The sequence below is a fragment of the Hordeum vulgare genome, chromosome 4H (genome assembly GCF_904849725.1).
Source record: "Hordeum vulgare subsp. vulgare chromosome 4H, MorexV3_pseudomolecules_assembly, whole genome shotgun sequence".
In the NCBI taxonomy this organism is placed as follows: Eukaryota; Viridiplantae; Streptophyta; class Magnoliopsida; order Poales; family Poaceae; genus Hordeum; species Hordeum vulgare.
In genome coordinates, this window is record NC_058521.1 from 513,794,262 (window position 1) to 513,802,531 (window position 8,270).

Below are 8,270 nucleotides of genomic sequence, written 5' to 3' on the forward strand. Positions count from 1 at the left end.
TTCCAATAATGTTCTCATAATCTAAAAATGTTCAGGTATTCATCAAATATTCGTGAATTTCAGAAACGGTGTATAAACTCCAAAAAAATGTCTGCGAACTCCAACTGTGTCGTCGAATTCAAGAAGTCTTCACGTCATATAAAAATGTTACTCAATTCTTAAAAAAATGATCATGAATTATAAAACAATGCTGGTGAATTCCAAAACGATCTCATAAATCCAAAAATGTTTGAAATTTCGGAATTTGTTTATAAATTTTACTAGATTTCATAGATTCCACAAATATTCCTGAAATTTAAAATGGTCACGTGTTCCAAAACAAAATTTGGAAACAGGAATTTTTCTGAATCTTTTAATGGATTTTGAAAACAATAATAGTTTTGAAACTCCAAACATTTTTCAGAACCACAAGGATTCTTTTATTTCCAAATATTATGTTATTTTTTTAATTTGTTAACGAATCTGCAAAATGAAAAAGAACAAAACAAGTGAAGGGGGAATAACAAAAACTAAAAGAAAATCAGAAGAACTGGTAAGGAAATAGAAACCGCTAAAATGTTTCCAAAATTGGATGAGAATATAGTGTAATGTTGTGAAAACCTAGAGTTCCTATACGCTGCAACCAGTCGGGGCTTCGCACAGGGCGCCCCCGAATGAGCCGGCCGACCAGGCGTGCGGGCACTGCAGCCTTTCCTGATTCTATTTTATTTCTATTTTTTCGTTTTTATGTTATTTACTTCATTATATATATACATATTTAGTTCCTTTTCATTTTATTTCTTCTTCTTAATTTTTTAAAAAATCACATTAAAGTTCAAAAAAATAAAAAATGTTATTCACAAATTCAAAAAATATTTGCATATTTAAAAAAATTGTTCACCTTTCAAAAATTATTCACAACTTGAAAAACTTTTCGAGATTTTCGAAAAATGTTAAGGATATTCGAAAATATTCGTATTTTGAATTATTTTTTTGCGGAGTTTCATAAAATTTTCATGTTTTCATATTTTTATGGTGTTCCATGATTTTAAATTTGATAATATTTTATAATAAATAGATTTTGTTTTGAAATTCCTGGACACTTTTTGAAACACATACATTTTTATGACAATCATGAACTAATTTTGAGACTGAGACTAATTTTTCAAACTTGAACATTTTATGAAAATTGTGAACAAGTTTGTAAAAGGAGAGCAGTTTTGAAACACAAATACTTTTAAGAAATGTTAATTTTTTGTTGAAAACAAGAACATTTTCTAAAATCCATATTTTTTTTCAAAATACAGAAATTTGAGAAAAATAGTACGGTTTTTCAATATGAGATTTTTTCCTGAAACAAGAACATTTTTGAAAATATGAACACATTATAAAAGCATGGACATTTTTTTGCAATTCCTGATTATTTTCTGAAGCACAAACATATGAATAAAAATTGTGAATAAAATTTTGAACACGAGAAATTTATCGAAACCCAGATTTTTTTTTTGAAAATTTCAAACAAAAGGAATAGGAAAAGGAAAAATTAAAAGAAAAACGAAAAGGAGAAAAATATCATTTAAAAAAAAGAATATTTTAAATGAATATTTTTTGAACTACAATAAAAATTCCGAATATTTTTTAAAATCTAAAATATCTTTTTAAGTAATGAATATTTTTTAAACTACAATTATTTGAAATTTAGAACTTTTTTTGAAAAGGAGGAACGTTTTTTGGGTTTATGAACAATTTTCGAACATGAACATAATATAAAAAATATATAATAAGCTTGAAAAGAAGGGGGAAAAGAAACAAATAACAAAATATGAAAAGAAAGAAGAAAGAAGAAAAAGAAACAAAGACAACCGGTAAAATAAACTGGTTCAAGGAACCTCCTAGAAGGTTCCCATTACCGGTGGCTAAGCGAAACTAGGCCGACCCAAATCAAGTCGAGGGGTTGTGCGGCGCCTCGATACTTTAACGCAAAAAGCGGCGAATAGGATTTTCTATGAAAATCATCCAGGGACCGCTCCATGTGCCCCTTGATGAGCCAACCCAACTCGCGTGTTAGTGGTCTTTCAATTCAGAAATGTATAACTATCTCACTTGTGGTGCCTTAATTATTAATGCGACATACAATGCGACCGTCAATCCAAAATCTTGATTATAGCGAAGTGTATGCCCGGCTTGCGTGAAGGTTTTTAGTTTCTCATCCTCATTAGGCACGCCTGTTTCATTAGTTTTTTCCGGTTTGTTGTTCGTTCCGTGTTCATTCGTGTTTCGACCAAACGTTTTAGACTTTAGGTGGTATTTTTTTCATGGAAAACGTTCTAAATCAACTGGTTGATTTCTCCATCGTGCAACCCGCCTCACGTCCAACCGCGTGTCACCCTATGGCCCACATACGACTCCCTCTCTTCCCACCTTATCTCTTCCACAGTCGCACTCTTCCTCGCTCGCTCCTTCTCCTGTATCTCATACACTCCGTCTAGGAAGCAGACACGAGCAGCGTCACAATCTGCTGTCGCGTCGCAATAGCCATTGTCGTTGAAGCTGCATCACAGCCCCCTGCCATAGCCGACGACGCTACACCGCATCATCCTTGCGATGCACCGCAACTTCCCATCGTCCTCGCCGCAGCTTTCGTCGCGACTATCGCGTTGCGTCGCCGCACCCGTCACTGGCAATGTTGCATCGCATCATCTGTCATGGCCGCTAGTCCTGCAACAGAACTTCAACCATCATATTCGCGTGTCGCGTCGCGGCTTCCGACATAGCCGCCACGCTATGTCGAAGCACCAGTCGCCATCGATGGAGCTTTGTTGGGGGATGGCTGATGTTGTGATGAAGCTCCATCGAGGCCGTCATGCGCTACAATGGAGCTTCACCGTTGGGCCACCAGTGCCGTAATGGAGCTTCATCGGTGGCCCTCGGGGTTGCGCTGAAGCAGCATCGAAGCGGCCAGTGTTTCAATGGGGCATCGTCGACGGCCTCGGGAGCTATGATGGACCGTCGCCACGTCGAAGTCGCTGTAGTGGAACAACGACGGCGGCTCCCTGGGCTCCGGTGCAGCTCTCGCCAGTGGCTCCATATGATGCGAGATTGAAGGAGAGAAGGGGGGCTGATGTGCGATGCGGGGAGGAGATCGTGCGTGCGTTGACCATTCAAACCAGTTGTTGGGAAGGATCCGACAGTGCTGTGGGGCTGATCAAATGATCAACAAGGTGGCTTAAATCTTGCTCGCATCAGCCGGTTGGTTTGAAGCACTAGCCTTTTTTTCACTCGAAGGTTTTGATCGCTCTATATTCTCTCGTGCATTTGTTTTCTCTGTTTTTTTCTTTGTTTTTTCTTGTTTATTCGTTGTTTTTCTTTGGGTTTTCTTTATTCTTTGATACAACTTCTCTTTTTTCCTTTGCTTCCAGTGGTTTTTCTTTTCTTTCTCTTTTCGTCATATTTATTGGTTTTTCCTCACCATTTTTCCTTTCTTTGTTTTTCGTCAGTTTTCTTTGTTTCTTTCCACCATTTTCATTGATTTCTTTTGATTTTCTTTGATTCTTTTTTTTCATCGGTTTTATTTTGATTCTATTTTTAAGTGGTGTTCTTTCTGTTTTTCATCAGTTCTTCTTTGGTATTAGATCCTTTTTTATTGACCCTTTTGTGTTATTTATCTGCTGCTTGCATTATTTTTCCTTGGTATTTTATGTACGTTTCTCATCTAAATGTTAAAAATTTACTTTATTGTATACATCAAGAATTTGTTTTATACATGTTTAACATTTTAAAAATATGATAAACATCTTTCAATATAATGATTAACATCTTTCAATATAATGATTAACATTTCTTCCAAATACATATTTGATATCTACTTTTTTTATTAAACTTTGTACATTTTTGAATATTTTATAAGCACATAATTATCCTTTTTGACAATGTCACATACTTTTTTTAATGCGTTAATATTCATAAACCATCACCGCCTTTTTTATTATGGTACCAACATTTTTCATATACAGATAAAACTTTAATTTAATATATGTTTAACATTTTTCAAATAAATTATTAACAGTTACATAATGTCTCAAACATTTTTTGAAACACGTGATCATACATTGCAATAAATTATTAGCAACATTGTTTTTAAAATGCTATCAAAATTTACATATTCATTCGAAATATTGATTTTATATTTGTTTTTCAAACATATATTGAACATTTTTGTAATATCAGATACATTTTTCCGAGACATGTGAAATTTCGAAAATGTCACAACATTTGTTTTAATATGATATCAACATTGTATTTGAATTAAGCTAAGAATTGATTTTTTTTTGTTTATGTTGTGCTGCTTTCTGGTCAGATTTTTTCTTCTTGTTTTTATATTTATTTTTTTCTTTTGTTCCTTGTTTCTTCATGGTTTTCTTGGTTTTCTATCCGTCTTTACTTTTTCACGAGTTTTCTTCGTTTCTTTTCTTTGTTCTCATTGGTTTTTTATTTTATTTTCTTTTTTTTGTTTTCTTGGGTATTAATTTATTTTTTGGTTTCCTTATAACTTTCTCTTGTTTCACTCTTTTGATTCTTTTTGTTTATTTTATTTTTTTGTTTTCTTCGTTTCTCTTTGTTACTATGTCATTGTTCATCCCTTACTTTTTTGTGCAATAAATGTCTAGTTTTTTCAGATATCTCAAAAAAAAATGTCTACTTTTTCAGTCTACACTGTAAATTCTTAGTATACAGGTACAACAATTTGTAGAAACACATTGTATGTTTCCTAAATACAAAACTTAAATTTTTTCTCTTAAATACATGTTTTGAACACTTCTTGAATTCGTGACCAATTTTTCTAAATACATACTGAATATTTTACAATAGTAATAACATTTTTTCACACATAATGTATTTTTTATACAATAGAAACATTTTTTATGCATGTTTAACATTCTTCAAATACATGAGATAATTTTCATATATATTTCATTTTGTTTCATACGCGTGAACATTTGCTAAATAGATGATGGATTTTATGGTAAAATATATAGTTTTGATGTCTTTTTGTATATACATTGTACATTTTTCAAATACATAAGGAACACTTTTTTAACACATGTTTAACATCTTTTTAAAATACATGTGGTTTAATAATATATGTATTAACAATATATGTGTTTTTAGGCCTATTTTTCAATAACACAGTTTTTTTAGACATTTGAAACATTATTTTTGTGCACGGTTAATATTTTTCAAATAATAATTAACTTTTTTTCAAAATAGTTGTTTTTCTCCTCTAATGTTTTCAGACACATTGTACATTCTTCTATACATCAGGACCATTTTCATATACACATTGACCTTTTTTATAGCCAAATTATCACTTTTAGAATACATATTGTAATATCTACCTTTTTATACACGTTATACATTTCTTGTATAAATTACTCCCTCAGATGCATATTACTTGTCCCTCAAAGTGATCTATCTAGACGATCAGAGAGAGTAGAAATATTTTCATACTCGTTCTATATAATTTTCGTATACATCACAAACATTTTTTATAAAAATTTAACATTTCTAAACGCATGATTAAAATTTTACATTTTTATTTTTTATACAAATTTAACATTTCTAAACGCATGATTAAAATTTTACATTTTTTATGCAAAGTGCTTTTGGTAATTTATATATCTATACCTAATAATAAAGAGGCTATTGCTTCCGTCGGAAAACCCACCGCGGCATTTTTATAAAAAAGCCCCTGTAATTTTTATTATTCAACCCGCGCTCCATCATTATTTTAATAAATCAAAATGATTATAAAAAGATTAAAAACGTGTGGTATTTTTTTTTCTCCCGTTGCAACGCACGGGCCTTTTGCTAGTAGTTATAAAATTTTGAAGTATAAAGAAAAGTAAAAAAAGAAAGCAAAAAAAATGTATAAAGGAAAATAGTACTAAATGAGACTATTGAGAGTTCGTGATGCACGCCACTAGAGCTTTTGAGAGTTTGTGAGTGATGTGCAGCATGCAACATTAAGAATTAACAACAACAGTATATCCGAACATTTTTTGAGATCCTTTTGAACATTTCACAAAATTTGTGAACCATTGTTGAAAAAGGGAACTTTTTTAAGATTGGGAACATTTTCAAAATGATGAACTATTTAATTTTTTGATATTTTGGAATCTATGAATTCCTTTTCATCCGATTTTTTTTAAATTGAGATCCATTTTTAAAATCCTGAATGTTTTTGAAAAAAGTGAAATTTTTTTGGAATTCCGAACAAACTGTGAAAACATGAGCATATTTTGAAAACATGTTTTTTGTCAAGTCGTGAATAAAAAAAATCCAAATATTTTTTGCAAAATAAATAAAAGAAAATAGAAAGAAAAAAAGTACTGGAACCCTCTAGAATGTTTCTAAAACCAGAAAAACTAGAGCAAAACGTTCCCAAAACCGTAAGCGAATATAGCTTATGGGACCAACACATCTCTTGCCCAGTCAGTCGTTTCCTCTCCAATTGATCGACAAATAGCCGCATCAAGCAACAAATAGGAAATTCTCCTTGCTAGTCTCCAACTTACAGCACTGAAAGAAGCAATTTGGGTAATCCAACAATGTTAGTGCGGACCGTGGGTTGAGCTGCACGACTCGCTTGATCATCCACGGCTACAAGGAGGCATGGCTTGAGCAATCTGAAGATGGTTCGAATTTTGAAATTGAGCGCCGAGGATGGTCCAGTGTGTGGAAAATGCAATTTCCTTCGATGCTTAAGTTGTTCTCACCAGAACGTAGCTCTTTCGCATGTTTGTGCTATCTTTGGAGCGGAGGATAATCGGCGACATTCGCTTCTAGACTACATGCTCTCGAGGAGTGTGTGGGGACGCCATCTTAATCACCACACTCTACGCGATTTGGTATGCCCATTGGAGGATCATACATGCAGGAACATTACAAACGCTTGCATTCATAGAGAGCTTTCTATATGACATGCAGTGTCTAGCAAAGCTGGTGCCGAGATCATATGCATGTAGCAGCAGCACCACGGCCAGCTACTTGGATTCCACCCGAGGAGGACCACGCGAAGATAAATGTCGACGCTACGGCCTCGAGAGCAGGAGGGCTTGGTGTAGTGGGAGCTATATGCAGTGATGTTTCAAGAGTTATCCAGGGAGCATCCGCAGTCGTGTTCAGGAATATAGTCAAACCTAAGGTACTCTAAACTTTGGCAATTAGAGAATCTCTAGCCCTTGCAAATGATCTATATATTCACAAGATCTTGGTAGCACCAGATTGCAAAACGGTTGTTGAAGATATTCAAAAAGGAACCTTGTATCTTATGGAGCAGTTGTGCATGAGATCAAGCAAAGCTCTAGTACTTTTAACTTTTTTTGTCTTATTTACATGGGTTTAGAACCTTGAATGTTGAGGCCCATGCACTAACAAAGCATGCTTTAACTCTGGACCGGTCACCATGTTTGAATAGACCTCCCCGGAGATCTCTTGCTCGTCTATGTAAATTGTGTGACACGTGAATAAAAGCTTTGCATGTTTGCCGAAAAATATGAGGAGGGAGGTCGTCCCCTCTGAAAATCTGCGGGTATTTATGCGTAAATGGACGGGGACACCAGACGGAATCACACTTTTTTTCCTTCAAATCGCAAAACTTGGTGAAACTCGCAATCGTCCGTGTCGGCGATCGTCCGGGCACCACAGCTTACCATCTGGTTCCTTTCACCACTCGTCGTAGTGGCCTACTATTCTCTTTAGGGCATTTTTAGTGCCGACCCCTTGAACCGGACACCGCGTTTGTCCATAGACAGGAGGAACCAGTCCCCAAACACGAATGCGGAAACTGGCCATCCAAATATAGCCGCATATGTCTGGTTATAGTTTGGAAGGATTTTATAAAAAATGAACAAATTTGATGCATATTTGAATACATCGGAAGATATTCATTCATACCTTGGATAATTTTTTAATAAAAACGGATGCTTTTCATCTAAAACGAAGCAAATTCATTACATTTAGACATATTTCAACTAGACCGGACTCTAAACCTAGCCTAAAATGACCGCCAACACTCGTTTGCCATCTCCGGCCGGCTATGAGCCCCGAAAAATAAAGCACCGCCTCCTCCGCAACCATGAGATTCAGGAACTAAACCTATCTGCCTCCATGTCGATGCCAATCGATTAATCGACCGATGATGTTGAGGTCACCAAGCTTGGCTTCCATGCGATGGGAGGAGCAGTGGCCTTCATGGGTTACAAGTGCCGACGACCTTCCATGCACTACTC